At 38.6% G+C, this 22,561-nt stretch overlaps 1 long non-coding RNA gene across 1 annotated transcript; it reads left to right on the top strand.

The window, feature by feature from the left end:
• Positions 1-824: 824 nt before the first annotated feature.
• LOC118230561 lies at positions 825-11,338 on the top strand. Its single transcript, XR_004765877.1, has 2 exons — positions 825-1,073; positions 10,493-11,338. It is a non-coding gene; the product is annotated as an uncharacterized LOC118230561 (long non-coding RNA).
• The last annotated feature ends 11,223 nt before the right edge of the window (positions 11,339-22,561 follow it).

Raw genomic sequence — 22,561 nt, 5'->3', positions numbered from 1 at the left:
GTATCCTCCTTAAGAAGTATAGTATCTTATTAGGTACCCTTCCCCCAGTTCTTCCATTGCTGTACGCTATACTTGATTCTGTTTTGTTGCTTGGTGATGCTCTTGTCTGCACTGAGAATTATTTTTATCCAAGATCTACAGTGAATTTATGCACATGGCTGAACCATGTTATATATATTTTTTATAATTGTGTGTGTTTTTGCCACTGTGGGCCGACAACACAAAACTGAGTCACTTGTTTTTGTAAATGTTGAGGCCTTCTAACAGAGCCCAGTGCCATTCACACATCTAATTACCTCTCCCACATGCAAAAAGTTTGTCTCAATTTAGCCAGTGACTCCAAAGACTGCCAGAGGTCAGAAACATTATACCCAGAATGATATGCATCTTTGCACTGGTTTGCCCCAAATTGTTTTCCAGATGTTTGGCTCATGGATTGTAGTCATAGTTGTTCTCTATTACAATCATCACAAAACAGTGTCCGTGATATTTGTTTGTCTATTTGGAGAGATTGTAACCAAAGTCTTTGAAACTGACCAAACACACAGGTTCACCGTTCACATGACATGATCACAATTGTAATTCATTAAAAGGATCTGTAACCAAAACCAAGATTTAAAGGCAGATTAAGCAGGTTTTTTTTTTTTTTTTTACTTGAAAATATAATAAAAATAACCATGATCAGGCATATACACTGGCAAACTATGTCTTTACATGGTTTTGCTGAATTTGTGCACATTTTACCTGTATTTGTTATTCTAAAATGTGTTCGGTATGTTTCTGGGCGTGGCGCACTTTTCTGTGTGGGGAGGGGTGGCTGTGACTACAAAGCCTATGGGTTTGGTAATGGTTTGGTATCGGTTTGGTATCAGATTACAACAAAGCACTTGTTGCTAGTTTGCTGCAATGGTAGATGCGAAGAAGCCTAAATACAGTGAAGCAAAAAGATAAGCTGACAGAGCTCCTTCAAAACCTAAATTCAACCTTGGAATTACTTTTCTTCGGTGGCGTCAGCTGAAGTTTGCCAAGGGAATGAAAAGCGACACGGAGTTGGCCTGTTTTCTGTTGGACTTGTAAGTGACGTTACTTTCAGCAAGTTAGTTTACGCAGCTAGATGCCGAGGTTGGGTAGCTTTTGTATCGGATGCTGTTGTTATACCAAGATGTCTCCCCTATGGGACTGCTGTTACTGTTTATGATTGCAGCTCGGTAATTAGTCCGCATTTATTTCAGTCAGGGGAAATTGATTTGATACATCATGCACGCATATTCTCTAGCTAACGTTACATGTAGCGAACTTCACTAAATTGCTACCTACTTTGAAAAGGCTACAAATTGATTTGATACAGCATGCACGCATAATCTCTAGCTAACGTTACATGTAGCCAACTTCACTAAATTGCTAACAACTTTGAAAAGGCCACGAATAACTTAAAAAGTAATTCACTATAAATGTTTATTAGCTAGCTATGATAGAACTATGGCCTGCTAATATTACTTATTCCACACGCGATTTCGTGTTACGTCCGATCGCTAACTAAATGTCCAGGGGGATATTTCAGAAAGCAGGATTACTGAGTATAAGGTCTAAGCAAATGACTTTGCTAAGAAACTATTTGCTTGGATTTTTTGAGACGGTGATAACTCTTATAAGAGTCAATGCCTTATTTAACCACATTAGATGGGTGCTTTCATCATCATCATAACCTTTATTTAATTCTGGGAGGTACAAGCCCTCATTTTCAATGTAGCCGAGATTACAAAAACATTTAAGACACAATAAGTATAATAAAAGATCACAGAATATAGCAACAGTAAAACCAACATAGTATGTAATAATAATAACTAGAATAAAATAAAATAAATAAAATCAAGCACAGATAAGATCAAAAAGAGATACAATCTTTGGGCAAGTCATGTGGCCATTTATTTTTTTTTATATGAGGCCAGCACCGATGGTGCCTGGCTTGAAAGGGGGATCTGTTACATTTTGCCTACAGATTAAACCAACAGGTCTAGGGTATCAGCCACACCTGTCTCTGCCCTCCGTCCTATTATTAAGCCATTGTTTGGTTGCATAGCTTACAGGTGATTTGTCATGTAAACTGCCTAACAGTGTATTGAGTGTTTATGCACATTATGTTTTTACCCCAGTGTACTTGCTAGTACTAATCCTTTGGACAATAATGAGGCAGACCTCACACAATTTTAGAACATAATTGAAAACCTCTGCATAGAAAAAGGTGTGTTGAAGGATTTATTTAGGCATACCGTGCATTGCATTTGAAACATCTATACATTTGGTCTTGGAATGGTATTCCATGGTCCATGGTTACTGACCCCATCAATGGACATAATGAAATGAAAAAGCGAGAAAACTATAATTTTACTTGTGAGGAAAGGTGGGGTGTAGAGAGGAAGGGATGCCAGAAACAGCTGACATGAGGATGATGCGGATATTTTTATGCTGTACATGTAAAAAAAACTGGTTTAGTTGATTCAATAGTATTAGGGGTTGTCTGAAAATGTCTCCTGAAAAAGATGAAAACATTTTTATGTAGTATCCATGTATGCAGCTGGGTATGCGTTCTAAGGCAATTTAGTACCTTACGCAAGGGTACAATGGCGGTTTCCTACCGGGAATACAAGCCTGACATCCTTGAGTTACAATTCCAGTTCCCTCAACATTATATTACACTGCCGGGGGCTACCTTTATCAATGAAATTAAGAGGATATACGCTTGTGATTTAATGCTGTAAATGTTGCTTATTGGTCATTGAAATGTACATAAATAGGAGGGAAAAATACAAAAGCAGAACAATTTAGAAAACAACAAAACTAACAGGACTAACAACAAAAACCTTCAGCTGAGAATGGCAGACACAATAAGCCACATCAAAAATAAGCAACACTTTGACACCTCACAAAGAATAAAAGGGAAAAAAGCCACAGTCCACTGAAATCTATGTTCACTGAAAGCTTGCGTAGTAAAAGCCCTTTTCGTCCTTGTGTAATGTGCAGCCACTGTTGCACTGTTGCTACGCTGTTAATGAGAACCTTCAGTACATCAGTTAACCACAATTTTCCCTCTGTCTTTAAAAGATCAGTGTAACACAATTACATCATATTACAGTATCTATTCTATTGATCTGATTTCCAGCTGCTGCTGGGTATATATGTTGTTTGGGTTTAAAAGCTAACGAGTCACATCATACTAGATTGACTAAATTTACTTCAAACTAACAGAATAATTACTCAGGGTGGGGGGAGGGGGGCGGTGTTGGGATTATAAAAATTGAATTGGGATTACAAAGCAATCATCAAATAGATCTGTTCCTTCCATTTCTCTATTATGGAATAACATTCATTGAAATGCTCTCTGTGTGTGGTCTTTGAGAACGTTTTAAGAGTTCTGCCAAATTCTCCCAACTGTGAGCAAAGCAGTCACTGATTTGTCCTAGAATGTGAAGTCTGGGTAAAAAAAAAAATTCCTTTTCCGGTTTTAAATGATAAACTTTTTTTCTTTTCTTTTCTTTTTTTAATTCTTTTAAAAGCTTTTTATTATTCTTTTTTAAAAGAATATTTGATGATTGCAACAGGTCATTTAGCCCATTTAGACTATGAATGCCTACTGTCTGGATAGCATGTCTAGATCTGGGTCAAGCCTGGCCTCCAGTAGTGCATGCTCTTATTAAGATATATAGCACATAACAGTGTTTGTAAATTGAATTTTCTTCTCTGGATGTGGGAAAGTGTATCTTCAGATTCCCAGGTCTCAAAGTCATACAGCACAAATAATTGAATTATTTATTTAAAAGAGGGGGACTCGTATTTTTTGCATCCTTTTCAACGTACATGTGCATTCACATTTCTACCCATATTCGACTGATAGACATTATATCAGTTTATATACGGGATAATGTGTATTTAACTCTTTCCCATAGTCTGAGGCATACAAAGATTGTTCAATTTTGTTTTATTTTTTGTAAAAACACACAAATTATTTTCCTTTGACAGGCTCTCAAAATACTTTTTTGAAATGGCTTACGTGACTATATGTAAAGTAATTACGTGCAACTCTCCCTTGATAATTCAGTTTCAGATTACGCACAATTTTGCAGTTGGTTCCCAATTTTCTGTGATGCTCCAGTGTTGACGGTTTTACCACACTGTAAAAATGACCTGCACCTCTATTAAGCAACTGTTAACAAAAAAGATATAAGATATATCTGCACACTCAGAAGGGAAACATTACAAACTTAGGTGAAATTTCAAAAACAAAAAATGTAAGCGAGTCCATTCTAGAGAACCTATTTTACCTATTACCCATTTGACAAGCGAAGAAAAGCATTAGTTAGAAGGGCACTGCAGGCATACACAGCTCCAAGCTAGGGAGGGACGGTTCTTGTGGTGTCAGAAAAACACAGCATCAGTGAGGGAACATTAAAAGGGGAGCCGCAGTCAGCTGACAAGCAGGCTCAATTAAAATTTCTCCTAGCTCTGTTAATGAGTAAAAAGCATCCATTAATTTGTCAAATGACAAACGTGTAGCATTGTATACTGGTTGGTTCCGTCGCTATTATTTCATTATGCTGCTCCCTTGGAAACTCCTAAAGATTTCATTTTCAATGGACCCCGACACTCACAAGTCAGTGGGGGGAGGTGTATGTAATTAGAAGCGGTGATGTGTAAGACTTGGGGATTTAACTTTTTCAGTAAAAAAATAAAAATAAAAAATTAGCAAAAATTTTGTTGATTGCTTACCCATACACTTCTAACTCAGGTTGTTGTGTAGGTTGCAGTTAAGCAAAAAATGGCACAGATCAAGCCAATTTTTTTCAAATACACTCTCAACAAAGGCATTTTTCTATGGAGGAGCCAGGCTAGGTGCTTCATGGGTGAACCGCACGGTCTAATTTGATGACCTCATCTGCCCCTCTCTCTCTGTCTCTGTTCACAGGCAGGCACTCTTATCCCGTGTGGTGGAGAGCCCACTCTCCTTTTAAAGTAATCACGTCCATTAATGTTTATCAGGTCACTTATCGGGAGGCCAGTTTGTGAAACGTCCTCTCTGCCGTGTGCTAAAAGGGGAAAAGGTTCCATTTGGCAATGCCTGAGCACTAACAGCGAAGCATCATGGGAGATCAGGCTGCATGTGGGCAAAAGCACTCATCCCTCCAAAAAGGCCCGTGCCAAATGCAAGGAAATTTAAGCAGCCTTTGATGGCCAAATGTCGCTGTGCTCAGTGTCCCGGGCATGCAAAATACCTTCGGATTCTCTTTGTGCTCGGTGGGGAACTGAAACGCCTGGCTGGGCTGAGGTCTGGAAAACAAATATCGAGTGAAAATGCAGCAGTGCATGGACCAGCACAGTGGGTCCTTGCACAGAACAAACTATTTCATCTCCTCTTATGTAGTAATAATAAGGGACCTAATGGTTGCATTATATAAATATGCTTACCTGAAAGGCTATATGTTTTCCTATGTTCCTGAATGGAGACAGTGTCTTTTAAAAGAAATAACAAGATTAATTAAAAAAAATATAATATACATAATATGAAGTAGATCATTTGTGATGTTATAAATTTACACACTGATAAAATCAACCGTATTAACTCATGGATATCTACATATACCGTACCATGTACTCTCAAAGACGTCTTCAGTTCTTAATATATAGCATATGTAAGATATTTGAAAGACAGAAAGACCATAATACATTTATATCTATGTGCTGGGCCTAGGAGAACATTCAAATGCACACTATGTGAAGAGTATTTATTGTCCAGCCCATACAAAACGAATGCATTGCATCATGTTTTAGAAGTCACACATTAACACACAGGCAGTCCAATTTCATGGTAACTACCTTGAGAGTGTTTGACAGATGGGCATTTCATTAAAACAGCAGGGTCAGCTAAGGATGCATTATGAAACTGTGCCAGGGCACCAGGCTAATCAGTTCTGTTATCTGCAAAAAGCAACATGGGATCATTCTGAAAGGCCACAGGACATTTTATTCAAAGTACAAAACCTACTGTACGGTCTCCCCATCACTGCAGTGAGGCTTTGATTTTGAACTACAGGTAGAGTGCCCCTGGAAATTCAACAATGGTACCAACCTGATTCCCCTTGGAGTGTCCTATGTACACTTGCATTGACCTGTGCTACGTACTGCTGCCTGGATTCAATCAATAATTGTCCTTTTAATTTTACTCATGTTTAAATGCAAGTGTCTATTCTGCACAAACAGTCTGGCAAGGTCAGAGAAGCATTCAACAGAATGAATGATGAAAGGTTTTCCATTGGAAAAAAGAATGAGAATTGTATTCATTTGTTATTCAAAACTTGATTGCACTCGCACAAAAGTTGATTTAATCCAGAGTTTAGATTTTTCAACATGCAGAAGTAATCAGGGCAACGATGATGCATATTCCTCAGTGTTAACAGGACTAACATGATGGACAGTGCACAAAACCGGTGGGCTATAAATTGTGAGGATCAACAAAAGGAATAATGGGGATAGAGGGAGAATGTGAAGCCATAGTGCAAAATCATCCTTTGTGAGTAAATTTGTCAGAAGGCTTAACACGGTGACAGAGTTAATGACGGATTAACTCAGGGAGCGGGGCGAATGAAAGCGCAAACGCTTGACAAAACAAGACAGAAAAGTTGCTTGAGTGCTCTGGAAGACGCCAGTGAAATATGCTGGCGTGGAATCTAGAGAAATGTGTCATATGATGATTGCAATTGTGGTGGCAATGTTTAGGAGGCAAGCACAACGATTTTTCTAACCGATACAGTTAGCCCATCAAACCTGTGGGGGGTAGTGTTTTGTTTAGATTCAATCTATATTTTCCCTTAACCTTGACTTAAATATTAACCCTGTTAATATTTGAAAATCCCCAGAAATGTTGGCAGCCATAGGGAACTCTGTGGTAAAAATGCTGAGCTACTGTAATGCTAACCAGATTTATTTTTTGATACAACACATGCTACCATTGTAACTGATTCTGCTCTTTCAGAAATTTAACTTTATCTTATAGGCCTATTTCACAATGACTGATAAATTGTTAACCATTATAAATATACTGTAGTTCACACATAGGCAGAGAACAAGTATAGGGGTAATTCTCTAGGTCCACTTCAGAAACATGTAAAATATGACTTTATTTTGTTATAAGAATATAGACCAATATTTCAATATTTGGTAACACTTCAAGCTGACCTGATGCATGCATAGTACCTTCATAAGAGCTACATAATGGCCACAGTGACTTGTCTTGCATCCATAAATTGTCATGCCATCACGTGCATCAGAGCAATGTGAAGCAAGCAAACGGAAAAAAACTAATATGCAAATAAACACAAGGACAAAGAATGGGCTCGGTTTCCCTAACCCATCAGCTCACCCCAGCTATCGATGGAAAGGGGGAGAACTATTAAGTCAAGCGCCAGCCATCGAAATGCTTTGTAAAAATTTCAGTCACAATGGCACTCTCCGTTGTTTCGCAATTATGCCTTACTAACAACAGAGTGGCAAGAAAGCCCCTCCATGCCGTCTCTCTGCCAATGCCAATTACCAGGGGTCAGGGTCAGAATTCAATCCACTGTTCTCCGCCAGCTCCCATTTGCCACCGAGCCGGTATGTTAATTTGTTTTCATGGTCATTGTCAGACTCGGGCTCGCAGATGAAGGAACAAAAGGAGCGGATGAATGTGGCTTATTTCCCACAAAGGCCCTCTCATGTGGTCTCTCAGAGATAGCACCGCCGACTGAAGAGAGATAGAGTTTTACTTCGTGCATACAGGAGACGAACACCCGCTAACGCTAATGAAAATGGAACCTATTTAGCGAGAGGCCGCGTCCCTTGTTTCCCAGAGAAAGACTAAACGGATGTAATGTTCCTCACCTTGAGTATGTATTTCAGATGCTCTTTTTTTCTGTGAAGATATCCAAAGTTTGGAGAATGACCAAAGATTTTCAAGAAAACCAAGGTGCTCTTTTTTGTGAGAAGGCTAGAAAGCCTTTTGTAAAATGTGGCTATTGACTTTCGTATTAAAGGCGTTTTGTCTTTCTTCTTCACAAACGCTTGCTCCAAAGAACAGACCTACCTTTTTTGTATTCCAGTTTTAGTTTTCAAAATCCTTGTAGTTTCTCTTTAAACCGTTGTAAGTCTTATTCCACCGTGCATATAACCAAATGTAGTACTTTAAATACATTTTCTGCTCATAATAGAAGTTTATTTCATTTGCACTGGGCAACAACAGCTCCACCACACATTCGTTGGCAATGTTGCTCCTGCAGATGACATGAACAGATTTCTTTAACACTATTCTTTAATGACAGCAGTTATGGAGGGGCATAATGTAACACTTCACCATGCGATGGTTCATTTTTATTCTACGCATGGACTTTGTGTCACTCTAAGAATAAAACATTTGAGGTTTTTTGGTTTTTAAATGACCCAACGCCAGTGAGCGTTTGCGTGTTACTGATGAGTTTTCTGTTTTCCACATGTGCAACGGTCAAATGGCCTCTCCTTTTCACATAGGGACCCGTTGCACATGATGAGTTCTTTGTGACTGATGTGACAGTGGCTTCGGCTGCCGCTGACAAAGCTGTGATTGCGTTTACAGGTCCCGGCTGGGCGTAATCCTTTTTTCCTTATTAAAACACTCACGGTGGCGAAATAATGCAAGTATATACAGTGCAGTCACAGATAGAGTCATGTTTCACCGGTGGGTGAAGAAACATACGTGGCTAGCTCCTCATGCATTATTTAATGATGCGTGTCATCGCTTGTGACACGGAATGGCCCCTTTTCCGTGAATTACCTTGTGTTGATGGGAAAGGATCAGACGCGTCCCCATTACCGTTAGTTTATTCCGTTTACTCGGCTTAGCCTACGCCAGGTATACTAAAATGTGAAATCCTCCTGACTGCATAATCATAAACCCTCCATTTTGTATTGTAACTAGGTAGATTTTTGTGTTTTCTAATTGTACACTTTCAAAGAAAAAAGAGGTTTAGGGCATTGAATTAATTTGCAACGAGGAGGGACATGGGTACAACGCACTGCCCGTAACTGACCTGCAGAAGTGGGCCTTTACAGTCAGAATGTACCGAGGAGCTCCAGCTTGGTCTAAACCTCACCTCTAGCATTTCGAAACAAGGCAGTAATTTAGAAGCCGATATCATCATTAACTGAAATCATTTCAAGTGAGGCATTATTACACACTGCTTTAAAAACGTGCAACCACGTGTCCTTAGCACTCTCTTTAGATAACCCACAACCTCATTCTCATTAATAGAATGTGTGAAAACACTTCTTTCCACTGACAGATTTTTTAATGCAGCTTTTTGCAGATTTGTTATGATCTTTTTGCACAGGATTACAGTGATTATAGGTAGGACGTCGAAAGCAAGGTAACAGCTTATATCGTACTAAATTACATGTGATTGCAACAATTAGAGGGTCTCGGTAATTAGCGGCGGGCTGGGGTGATTTTTTTGACAATGAGACGAAGCTGTTCTGGGACTATTAATGTGTTTGTGTCTCCTTGGGACCTGATGAAATAGTGCCCTCTTATGGAAAAGAGAGGGCAAAACAGTATGTCTGCTTGGTTTATCTAGGATTAATAAAACTAGCGAAATGTCAGGTGACATCTTTACTGAGCCATCAAGGGGATGTTTAAAGCATTATTTTTTAGGATTATGTTTTCAGTGGAAGATGTTTGTTTTGTGGCTGTAGTCTTGGTCCTTGGTATTGTGCTGCTATCCCGTTGTAGCGATGATGTGGTCAGATATACTTTGCTCTTATTAACAGATTATACACATATTTATTATTCCAATTTTACCTCTACCACCACTTGGAGATGAGTAGACGTTTACAGATTTATTTGTGTATGGACAGAGCAATTTAAAAAAAGTTGTTGACAGATTTCGATGGCAACTGTAGATTCAGTTCATTCAGTTTCAGCACAGCTACCTACATGTAGTATTTACAGACAGCCTCTTTTCACCGGGTGCACCACAGATAGGTCCTTTCATCCCCTAACCAAGTGATTATCTTCTCTCTTTGGTTGTACCTTAGCAGTAGCACATATTCAGTTTGCTCTCGACGAGTGCCTTGCTGGTTTATTAAACCTTTCATTACATTCTTTTGTTTTGTTGTCAGAGGCTGAGAAGTTACACCAAAGAAGTATACAGAAGTCAGTGAGTGGGGTGGGGTAGGGAACATTTTGCTTTGTCAGGAAGGCGGCAGTGAAAATAGGCACTCACTGGAGATGTTGGGTCTTCATTTCAAATGATAGCCGCTTCCGTGTTTGTTGCAATTGCTCCGGCTTCTTGATAGAGCAGAACCGCTTCGTCAGAAAGGTCAATATTATTTCTCTGAGAGGAGGAAGCAGCCTCTGTCTATTAACATTTACCAAATAATTGAATCTCGTGCCGGCTGGCCTGGGTCCAAGTACATAATTTTTCTAATTGAGGTCGGGAAAGGAAAGGGACATCGTCCAACGCTCGACGGAAGATGGAGAGCCTGGGGAATCACTTTGGATGTGATCGGATGCAGACCCCGCCCGGCGCGGACTCCTTCTCCGGGGGCTCCACGAGCCACGTTTCCCCGAGATGACTAACTGGCTGCAGAGTCACGTCAGGACACAGGCGGTGAGGGGATGCATTTTATTTGCATGGCAGATGACACTGTAATTGGGGACTTGCAGAATTTGCATTTAACAACAAATTATCAATTACACAGCTGGACATTTAGGGAATACAGTTTAATTAACTTGCTCAAGGCCAGAGTAGCCAAACAGAAAAGTCCAACCAAAAACTTTATGTAATCAAGCTAAATTCACAAATCTCCTGGTCTCCTGGGAACCCTATCAGTGTAAAATAGCCTGACGGTTCATGGACCAAGCTAAGGGTCTCCAGCCCTGGTCCTGGAGAGCCACTGGGTCTGCTGGTTTTTGACGTTACTCTGCACCTCACTAAACTATTAAAAGCAGTCGATTACACGCCTCATCTGGTTTCTTGGCTCTAAATTGGCTATTGATATTTAAGATGAAATCAAAAACCACTTGGCACTGCGGCTTTGCTCAATCAGGTTTGGGGACCTCTGAACTGGAGTCCCATCATTCAGAATGAAGAGCTGAGTCTGTGGATGTTATGACACTTGTGCTGTGACTCAAGCAGCTAGCCGCACAATGCAGTGGGAGATGTGTAGTTATGTTGCCTCTGTTGCTGAGAGCCACAATGTGCCTGTCTTTTATGTATGTGAACTCATCTGCACAACTCCCATGTCAAACAGAAAATAAACTGTGTGTGTCATTAGGGCCTTGGCTGTGTTAACATGTAGATCTGTCCTTCAGCATCAGCACCAGCAGGTCACTATATAGCTTTAAGACAACACTTGTAAAACAATAAATTTGTTGTAGTACCATACTTATCTAAAAAAATCTGTAAATTGCCACAGAGGCATTATCTCTTACCTGAGAAATCTTGTGTGGGTTCAAGCTTTTGTTCCAGCCAAGCTCTATAACACCCAAATCCAGAAGAATTTGGGCACCTCTTTTTTAGAGACTTTCAACCCTAGAACTAACAACAGTTAGTTGAATAAGAAGTAGGAAGTAGTCTTGTCAGTTATATCAAGATTGAAGTTATGGTAACAATAGGTTTTATCACCTAAACTTGTAATTACATCAACCGAAAGATCATTCCCAACATTAATTGTTAACAAGTAGTGCATACAGTAACGTGTAGTAGTAGCATAGTTGTAACATAAACAATTATTGTACTTAGATACTACACTACATAAGAATTTCTATGTGCTGATATTACTTTGTCATTGTTATATTAAAAGTTATATCATTAAGTAAGTACATGGCCCTTTTAATATGGCTTATTACTAACAAGAAACAATAGTAATGAGGGAAAATTTAAAAATCAAAACAAAAACTAGATAGTTCTAGGATTTCCATTTGTAAAATCCAGTCATTGTTCTGAAACTGCGGGGCATTGACGATTCAATTGCATTACCTGTGGTCATCACAAGTCTGGAGACTTTTTAAATTCAGTGCAGGTAAGGATGGGCCCACAAAGAGTTTCTGGGTATCCTGCATTTTAATAGCTCAGGACAACAGGAACTGATCAGAAGGAACCATAAATAAAAAAGTACATATTTTAAGGTGGGAGACTGAGGATGTCTTGTGTGTTATTTGTAATGGGGCTGTTCAGGTTATACAAAGTGGCTCAGTAATCCATAAATCGTGGGAATTTCTGGCTTACAAGTGCATTGTGAACCTGAAAAGCAAGGCCTTGTGGTCTACCTACAGCCTAGAGTAGGGCCCTTTTTCACAACGTGCTAAGCATGGGTTATTAGTTCTGCTATTGTCTGATTGTCCCAAATGAAGCCCTTGACAATCTCTGACACATCCATTTTAAGTCTCTCCAGTTACTTGACAAGCTTTTAAAGTGAGTCTTGCTAAAAAATCTCCAGAAAACCTGTAAAAATAAGGAAATCAGGGGCATCAGACATGATTTCCTTTTCTGAAATGGCCGATCATTTGGAGAGTTTAGTGAAATCCTGTTCAAACAAAGCCCACGCTCTAGCCCTTCCATGCATTAATCAGATGATGTATTTTTTTTGGAGGTTATCAGGTTCAAAGCAGCTCTCACATCATCTCTCACTTAAATCAAGAACTTCTAATTTGGGGTCATACACTGAGGTACTAACAGTTGTCATTAAAAATCCCATCGCACAAAGAGTGTTGGTTTCCCCTGTATTGTCAAATAAACTCTCTCAATCTGGCAAACGAATAACCCCCCAGCTCAACTGATTTAATGAGCACTCCCTCTCCACCTCAGCTGATGTGTGGAGAGTGTTTTTGTGCAAATGGGTGCCATGCATCACCCAGGTGGATACTTCATATTGATGATACTAGCTAAGGTGAGCTATTCCCTTACACTTCAAAGCACTTTTGTGTCCATGGAAATCACTATATAAACAATGCATAATTCTTATTTTTATTAATTAGGGGTCCAAGCAGCAACCTACTGGAACCCTTTTGTTTTTGTTCTCTTTATTCATTTATTTTTTAAATTAAGGGTCCAATTAGCAATGCTGCTGGAACTTTATTGTTTTTGTTCAGTCCAAACCGTGAAGCCAGTACTCATAAATCTAATTTTGTAGCTATGGCCTCTTTTGACACAGCTGTTATGAATACTATGTCCGATCCTCACCAAACTTGGTAGTGAAATGCAGAACTTGCTTTGGAGCCAGCATACAAGATTTGGTGGGTCTTTTCCTAGAGACAAGAATAATAAAAAAAAATCTATAATTGCCTTTAACTCTTCAACCATTTGACTACTCCGGTTGAAATTTTGTAATAATTGTGGAGTTAGGAACTCAGTATTTATTTAAACGTGTTGAAAATAATATGGCCACCTTATATCAATCAATTGTGGGCTCTTCAACTACTTGGCCTAAATCCTTCCATTCCAGGATTCATCAGAGTCAGGTGTTGTTTTGTGTCGTTCATTACATCCTGGAAATAATACATTAGACCGTGCGGTAATTTACAAATGCTCCTTTGACCCTGTTAATTGTTGCTTGCAGCTTATTTAATTATTATTGTCTTTACAATTGTCAGTCTTACTTTAAGCAGCCCTAATATGTGTATAAGTGCAGTGTCTATAGACGTAGGGACAGTGTAACTACTAAATTAATACACAATGTTACATGATTCTTACTGTTACTCTTTGAATGCTTGGCACGTATATCACGATTGCAGGGAAATAAGAGAAATAATAACCTCACTAACACTGAACATGTGACTGTGGTGACTTACTGTTGTGACTGTAGTCCACAATGATGCTTGAAATTGTGTTTCAAACAGGTTTTAGAGTTGAAAGTACGAAATAGCAATGTGCCCATGCACAATTATTATTGTTACTACTCAAGTAGTTGCTGTGTAATTACACAGTAATTGTGTAATTACAATGCAACTGTAATTACACAGTGCACACTGCAATCACACAGCATAAAAATATGAGACAGATCACATATTGGACAGTGGTGTGGGAAGCCACAGACTCTTCAGCTAATATTGTTGTTCATTAGCTGTGTGGCACTTGAAAATAGTCAGCTCAAGTTCCACTTCCTTTCAAAGTGAGTACAGCAAGAGTGATTTCAGGTCAACTACTGCTAAAGGAAAAATGTATTACTCTACAACTTCCCTGAGCAAGTCAGTGAACTGCCAGTGTTTAAATATTGGTAGCCATGGTGACCACAACAACACCGGGGATAAAATGCCAAAGGTGTCTCAATGTTAAACCAAGGAAAGGTCTGCCAGGCACGATCTTCACAATCTGTGCTTCCCTAACAAAACTTTGAGCTCAATCACTGCCTCAGCAATGAACTGTGGCATGCATAAAAGCCAGTCACTGTCTGACTTAGCTTTATATGTTAGAGTGCATGTAACCTGTGGCAGAAAATAAAAGAATCTATATGTACATAAATGTACATACAGTAGTAGTGACTGTACATGTCATTCACTGTTAAAAATTTTTTAATTCACTTGAACCATCCAAAATAGCAATGCAACTGCTGTGCTGGTTGGAGCAAAACCTGCAAATGTAAATGGAGGGACTTATTATAAATAATAAATAAATATATTAGTAAGCACACACAGAAACCCTCATCAACTGAACTCATTTGTTTAAAAAATCCACATTCCATTTTGAGTCAAGGACATAAAAAAATAAAAAAGTTAAGGACAAATCTTATCTGTAGTTCCTGACATATTATTGTGGCCTTAGTTATTTGTGTAAATCTGGTCTCCATTATTTTGTATGGACTAAGGTGACATCTGACGTTACTTGCATTTTATGAACTTTATTTTTCTCACAGCCATAATTGGAAAAGCTGGTCTTGTGGCCTCTCAACTGCACCATGGAAACTGATCATTTTAATTGACTTCACGCTTTGATCCTTGGCAGAAATCCTACTGAAGATAAATGGATCAATGCATGCCCTTCCGTCAGTAAGCAACATACAAAACACTTGACTAATTTTTTATTGTTTTAGAGGAGCACCTTTGTTCCTTTACAAGCTTGCCATTTTAGGTCAGTCGTAGAAGAACGAGACAAGCCATTTGGTTCTTCTAAACGACTCATTCCCTGTTCGGTTGCAATCCCATTAATTAAAGCATAATGGTGAAAATACACATTCAAATTACATTTGAATTCTTTTACAGCATGGGGTCTCCTGGTGACCTTTACAAAACCCGCAACATGCCTAATTAAGCTCATCCAATTAAGTGTCTCTCCAGGTCTAATTCCTGCTATTAAATGCATTTGCCTGTGTGTATGTTAGGAAATAGTTGCTGCTGTTTTTTTTCTTTTCTTTTTTTCTCACAAGTTGACTACTTTGGAACATAATTGAACTAAATAAATAAATAAATAAATAAATATAAACAGAGTTCCTATAGCTTTTGTATCCCAGTATCTCAACAAAAATGATTCCCACGTACAAACCAGATATTGGCATGGATTCAATCAAGATATCTACTGTAATTAAGTATTTGTACTTGGATTGAGACTCAAATGTTCTCCTTTTTCTGAATTTTAGGGACGGTGAGCTAGTGATGCATGTAATTGTGAGTCAGAGTGAAGAACAAATGTTGATTGCATCAGGGGCCATTGACTACATCTCTAAATTTACATTTGGTAAATTAACTGAGTGTCAAATTATTGATATTAAAATGAGTACATTACAACAAATACATGAGCTATATGCCTCACACATAATAATAATAATAATAATAATAATAATAATAATAATAATAATAATGTGATGCAACCACATGTTTCCTGTATCTCTCCTCTGCATTCTTCATATATGAGGAGAATGTACCCACAAGTCAGTCAAAAGGAATATTTAAAATTTTAGGATTACATTAATTAGATTTTATGCCAGCACTAAAACACCTGATTGAACTCAAACAGGTGTTGATTGAAGACCACAATTCAGTAATTAGTTGAACCTCAGGTGTCATAGTGCTGGTCTTAAACAAAAACCTGCACCCACGTCAGCCCATTTTAGATAAGATTGGGCCACCCTGCTTTAGAGCTTCTGGAGGAGAAGTTAAAGCTGGTAATACTGCAATCTTATTGATTCTGATTTATTTTGGCTATCATACATGACTGACATGTTTTTTTGGTATAAATCATAAAATGTATAAAGATTATTTACAAAGCATATCCCAGAAGGTAAAAGGTTAACCAGGATGCTAACCAGGTCAGGCTCATATCAGGTAATAAACCTGAAAGGTGAGTTTACCTCTGTACAAACTGGAGCAAGTCAAAGGGGCAAGGGAGCCAGTTTAGTAATTGCAAAAAAAGAAAGCTCATGTCATCTTGACAGAGTGAAAACTACGTCACATCTTACATATTACCAATGGCACTTAAACTGCACTAACCATTATATTAAATTATGTTAATTTACATTCATTTGGGAAAAGCTCTTAAAGTGCCTTACAAACCCAAGTGTATAAGTGCATTCATTATATGAAACATAATGCTACATACAGAAAGAAGGAGCCACAGAAAGAGGATGCGAAATGTCTTTGAGTCAGAAACAGCATCGTCAAATAGTGCTAGTATCTTACTGTAAACCTGGCCAGGCATTGAGTTCATATCCTGGGAGAGCATCAGTTAAGGTCTGCATTGTGAAAAGTGATAAATATTATATCAAAGTGATTGATAGCAGTATATCAGTCCCACACTTCTCAAGGATAATGTCCTTATGGGTTTTACAATGACAGATGCCTCAAGATAAGAAGCAATGCTGGATGATTCCAGTGCTTTTTCCTTGGCTTGTGTGTTAGCACTATGGCACAGTAGGAAAAGGATTAACTTCATGCACCATAAATTATCATGATGACACCATGGGCCTGCTCATATATGTCTTCTGGGGAAAAGACTGGAGAGATTGATACATTTGCATAGGCAAGCTCCAACTGTGAATGCGAGAGAAGATTTATGGGAAAAGTCATTGTAGCAGAGGTTCAGTTTAACGTCCCCATTTCACTCTGAAATGCAATGATGACTCGAATGAAAATGTTATCCATCTATACAAACATTAGTATGGAGATTTGATGGACTGATTCATGCAGAACCTCAACACAACTGAAAAATTACACATATTATATATGTGCTAAATATTAAATATTCACTAACTCCGAAGGTGTGCCTCTCCTTTTAGTAATACTCCTTTTTTCAAGAAACGTGAGACTACTGTTAAAGTACAGTTCTAAAATATCAACCTATAACATGTTGCAAACGTGAGATAAACATTTAAGTATTGTAGCATACAACTGAAATTTTGAATGTTACACATTGGTACATTTTATCACGAAGACACACACACACTCACGCATACACACATACATACTGTCCTCCAAAATTATTCATACTCTTGATAAATATGAGCAAAAAAAGCTGAATTAAATAAAAACAATAGAAGCTACAATATACATTTATAAATGAAACATGATATTTATTTTATGCTAATACAATTGCTTGGAGAAAATGACTATTCAAAATGACTGTTCAAACTGCTCCAACATAATATGGACACAATGAGGGAAATTTCAGGCCCTGAGAAAAGGGCAGAATACTGGGCTACTGTGGATCAACGTACAGCTTACTACAGCTGGGGTGAGTCCAACTGTTTCCCTGTGGGCTCTTACTTTTGTGTGACATACCCCATGCATACACATTTGGTAGGCCTTTCATTTTTGGTAGGAGATCGTTAGAGCATGCAACTTCGAGGTATGAAACACTGTGAAACATGCACACCTGTGTTAAAGCTGTAGACGATGCTTTTCGCACTAATATAGAGACAGCTCTAATATTGGGACAAAGCTGGCAATTAGGAGGCTGTTTCTGTTGTGTGAATTTCAGATTTTTAAAAAAACAAAACATACTTTTCAAACAAACAAAAAAAAAAAACGAAATTAAAAGCACATAATCATCCAGTTACCGTAACTCGTGGAGGATAACAATAATATCATTTTAATTGGCTCCAGCTCGGAAACAAAACTGTATGAGAGTTTGTGAATTAATTTTGAATATTAATGAACAAAGATGTCTGTCGAGGTTCATTTAACTCAATTGAAAACTATGGGTTAATTTGTAGCTTTTTCATAACATCTGCAAAGGCTGGCGTATTGCATTTAATTTGATTTGTCTGTTAAAGACCCTACTCTTGGAGGTTATTTTTTATAGCGTGCTCTAGTTGCAGTTATGTCTGCAAATACAACTCAATTTTGCTGGTTTGAAGCAAACACAATAGGTTACTTTTTAAAATGAGTCAGAAATAGTCAAGGCTGACCTTTACATGCAAAGAGTTCTGCTTATTCCTTTTGCGCTTGCAGAGGCCGTTTCATTATAATGCAAACGTTGAAAAAAAATTGAATCAGAATTTCATAAAGTATAAAAATCCCATTTTAAAATATTAATATAAGCTATGATGGTCAGTAATGCTGTATGTTATCACATTGTTTCAGCCTGGCTTTGCTGTAAGAATGGGACACAACACAACACTCTTGAATTAAGTTGAATTCAAATGATGCTTCAAGTAATTTGAGGACAAAAACTGTACGGTCATACGCAGAGTAATTCATATGCAGTTAAATATCACTTTGCCTTTGTTAATTCCAGCATATTGTTTTCCTAATTATTTCTTGACAACGTAATATCTTATTTTATTGCTGACCTACTGGTGAAAGCTGACTGACGGGCAGTGGACACTGAATGTTCACCTACCAGCTGATTATAAATGTAGTATTCTTCTAAAGCACCAGCATTACAGTACAAAAACATTAATTATTGTAATTACTTTCACCCCACCCCCCCCCCCCCCATCCCCCCTCCCCCAATCATATTATCACATCCTTGACAGGGGGGAAAGCTAGCTATTGTTTAGAAATAATGCAACTATTTGCAGGCTGCACAATTATTTCTGGATAATTGGCTTGGGAATATAAGGCAATTATTTTTCCAAACTAATTATTCATTTTTAGAATAAAGGTAATTTTTCACACCATAATTATGAGCGGAATCGATGCTCTGAACTAGCCGTCAGGTCGTTTGTTTTTTTTCTTCCCCCCCCCCCCCCCGCTTCTTTTAGCAGACGGGATCAACAGCTTGAGGCAGACGTCTGCGCAGCACGGAGGGCGTTGTCGTAGTAACCACTCTGATGCGGTCGTTGATGGGGAGCGTGCTCAGATGTGCTCGGGAGTGCTGCTGGCTGTCAGTAACTGTAGGAGGAGGGGGCTCAGGGTCAAACTTAATAGCCTGCAAAACAGGAAGCAAAGGCTATTACATTACAGCAATTTGTGGTTCTCTGTGGGTGGGTGGGGGTGGAGTTCCCTGCTACAGGCTCTTTTTTCCTGAGGAGAACGACCATGTTCTGACTGTCACATGGACTTCTGGCAGTCATTCACACAAGTCAAGTTTACAGTGACCACACTCAGTGGCCTGTTTGCCTGAATCCTCACTGTTTATTCAAAACATGTAATACATAGATTGGGAAGAATCAGGCACATAACTACAGTGCATTAAATATACTGAAAATAAAAAATGGTAATTATAATAATAATAATAATTTTAAATGAAAAATAATTAACTTGAATTAATTATATAGCCTGCCTTGGATCAGTTCAAAGGTCAGAAGCTCAAAATGATTTTAAATATTTCTTATTCTTATAAGAAAATCAAGGGTTTTGCATTTCTTTTTTCTTATTTTTATAATTTGCGAACAGATGGGCAAAATTACATTGCAAGATTAACAGATCACATTTGAATTTTACTATTACAGTTAGATCATAATTATACATTCAGGTGTGTCATATTTGTGGGAGAGGTAGCAATTTCAACATGTCATCTTGAGATGAATGTCTGTTTATTCAACACCATTAATAATATGCAACCTTTCTCACTGATCCTTTTCTCAACTGTAAACAATAAATACACTTCTCAATAAACAACTATTCCTCTGATGAAATGCCTATGCCCATAGAAATAGCAATACATACATTAAACATTATGAGGAACATCAATCTACCTCATGTATTGCAGATAGTCCAGTCTCCTTTTTAAAACTGACTGAACTTTTCATATTGTAATGGAAACATGGACGCAACTGGCATTACTTTATTTTCATTGTAAGGGAAGGCCATGAAACCATACATTTTCTATCCTTCTCAGAGAAAATTTTTCAAACTGTTTAGCTTACTTTTCATCAGAAGACCAAACTAGCAAGCATTTGTAAACCTGGTGTATGTTCAGCATGTCCAACTACACGGTAAAACATTCAGTGTTAAATCAACTCTTACAGAGTAAATATGGCCCTACTCTGGTCACTATTGGGCTCATGTACTCTGTTAGAGTTGAAATACCCCTGGAGATTTTACTGTGTAAACGGCTTCCCTGGGGTTGATGCTCATCGCAAAAACGTCATTGTGTCACATAATCTAAATAGGATATTACCATTACCTTATAAACGAGTGACTCGTGAAAACTCTGTGCTCTGGGGTATTATGCTGTAAAGTGGGAATAAGGAGTATGGGATGAAAACGTATAAACTGAATGCAGTCCACAGCTAGCACTGGTATGTTCAGAATGTGATACCACTTGTAGTGGAGCCATAAAATTGACCCGTAATCATTTTATCTTTGGTATCTAAGGAGGATGTGGAAAACTGTTGCTTTCCCCCCATCCCCCCTTCACAGAGGCTGAAGTGTTTTGTGGGCAGCATCGAGAGCAAATTTCTTTCTATATTGAATTTCAAGGTGTTTCTTTAGGACATCAATCATGACCACTTTAAAAGAAATGCACTCTGTGGCACTTGTTTGGTTGGGCATGCTATATAAAATGAAATTTGACTGATAAGAGTCTTGCATTATTATCCAGAAGTGCTCCTCAGTGGAAAAGGTAAGAATCTTTCACTTCATAAGCATCAAGGATGCAATAAAAGCAAAAATGGTGAGAGCTGGAGCTGTGGGGTATTTTATTTGCCTGGATGTGCAGAATGTTTCCTTGCATATAAGGGAGGGAGTGGTGAAATATCTGCAAACAGAACATTCATAAAACATTTGAACATTAAAACCATTTTTCAGAAAATCTGCCAGAAATATTCAACCATACTATACAGGTTCTATACTTAAAGTTAATGCCCAATAGAATTAATCTGGCGGCATGCTAAAGTGACTTTGTGTTCAGTGTTTTATTACCATATAGAGTATTTAAACATCAGTATATCAGCAAATATCTTGGAAATACAAAACTATCTTGACACATACTTTATACAGCATTTACAGTGGGGGGTTTCTGGGGGGGTAGGATATGAAACTGAATCCATATCAAACCATTATGGTCAAAGGCAAGAGACTTTATATTGAAATTCAGCTCAAAAATTGCTTGATCAAAAATTTGTAAAGGAATAGTTTCTTAGATATTTCCCCTTGCCGGTGAATGCAAGCAGTGTCACAATGGATAAAATGAATACAAATTTAATGTGCAGGCTTCTGTGGAGTTTCACAATGGTCTTCAGCAACAGGAAATTTAAAGCTAATGCCACTTACGGAACGTGCAAATGTGAAAACCAGTGGATCTCTCTCTCTCTCTCTCTCTCTCTCTCACACACACACACTCACAGAACGTGCAAATGTGAAAACCAGTGGGTCTCTCTCTCTCTCTCTCTCTTACAGAACATGCAAATCTGAAAACCAGTGGGTCTCTCTCTCTCTCTTACTTACAGAACGTGCAGATGTGACAACCAGTGGGTCTCTCTCTCTCTCTCTCTCTCTCCCTCTCTCTCTCTCTCTCTCTCTCTCTATTTCTCTCTCTTTCTCGAATCTAGCCCATTCCACTCATGAGCGACATGATTAAGAGTTTGCCCCATCACACCATTATCGTCAGACACAGCTGGTGCTCTGTCAGGTAGCGGACGCTGCTCCTCAATCCCCCGGCACGAGTGGAGACGCCGACGCGGAAAACATTTCGTTCTCCTGACGCGCGCTTCCACGGAGTAGCTGCCCGCAGTGATTTCCCCAGATTACCATATTCATGACAGCTTTGAGTGAAAGAATTCCGCTCGCCGGTACCCGCCGAACACAGAAAAGGAATTAAAAAACTGGCAGGCAGTTTGTCTTCGGTTTGGTAGACAGATGAGAGCGGGGCTCTCTTTTGGTTTATGTAAATGGCGAAGCGTAAGGCTAACAGAGTCCAGGGGAACCCGACAGACCGGTTTCAGCAAACAGAACTGCACATAAACACCCTGAGTGTTTTTTTTTTTCTTTCTTTTTCTTCTTCTTCAATTTGTGTACTCATGGGTCAAGTAAGCAGGTGCAAATGAAACAAGGGGCTGTTTCATTGAGAATCAGAAAAGGTCAATATGCATGCGCTGCCTTAGATTTTAAACGAGTTGCCACGGTTTCCCCCGTCTCGTTGCGCAAGAGTGGCTCCGGGGTCTATTGGGTGCCTGCAGTCTG

The sequence above is a fragment of the Anguilla anguilla genome, chromosome 6, assembly GCF_013347855.1.
Source record: "Anguilla anguilla isolate fAngAng1 chromosome 6, fAngAng1.pri, whole genome shotgun sequence".
Taxonomy (NCBI): Eukaryota; Metazoa; Chordata; class Actinopteri; order Anguilliformes; family Anguillidae; genus Anguilla; species Anguilla anguilla.
The sequence above is the reverse complement of the archived record's forward strand: the minus strand, read 5'-3'. Positions and strand labels throughout refer to the sequence as shown.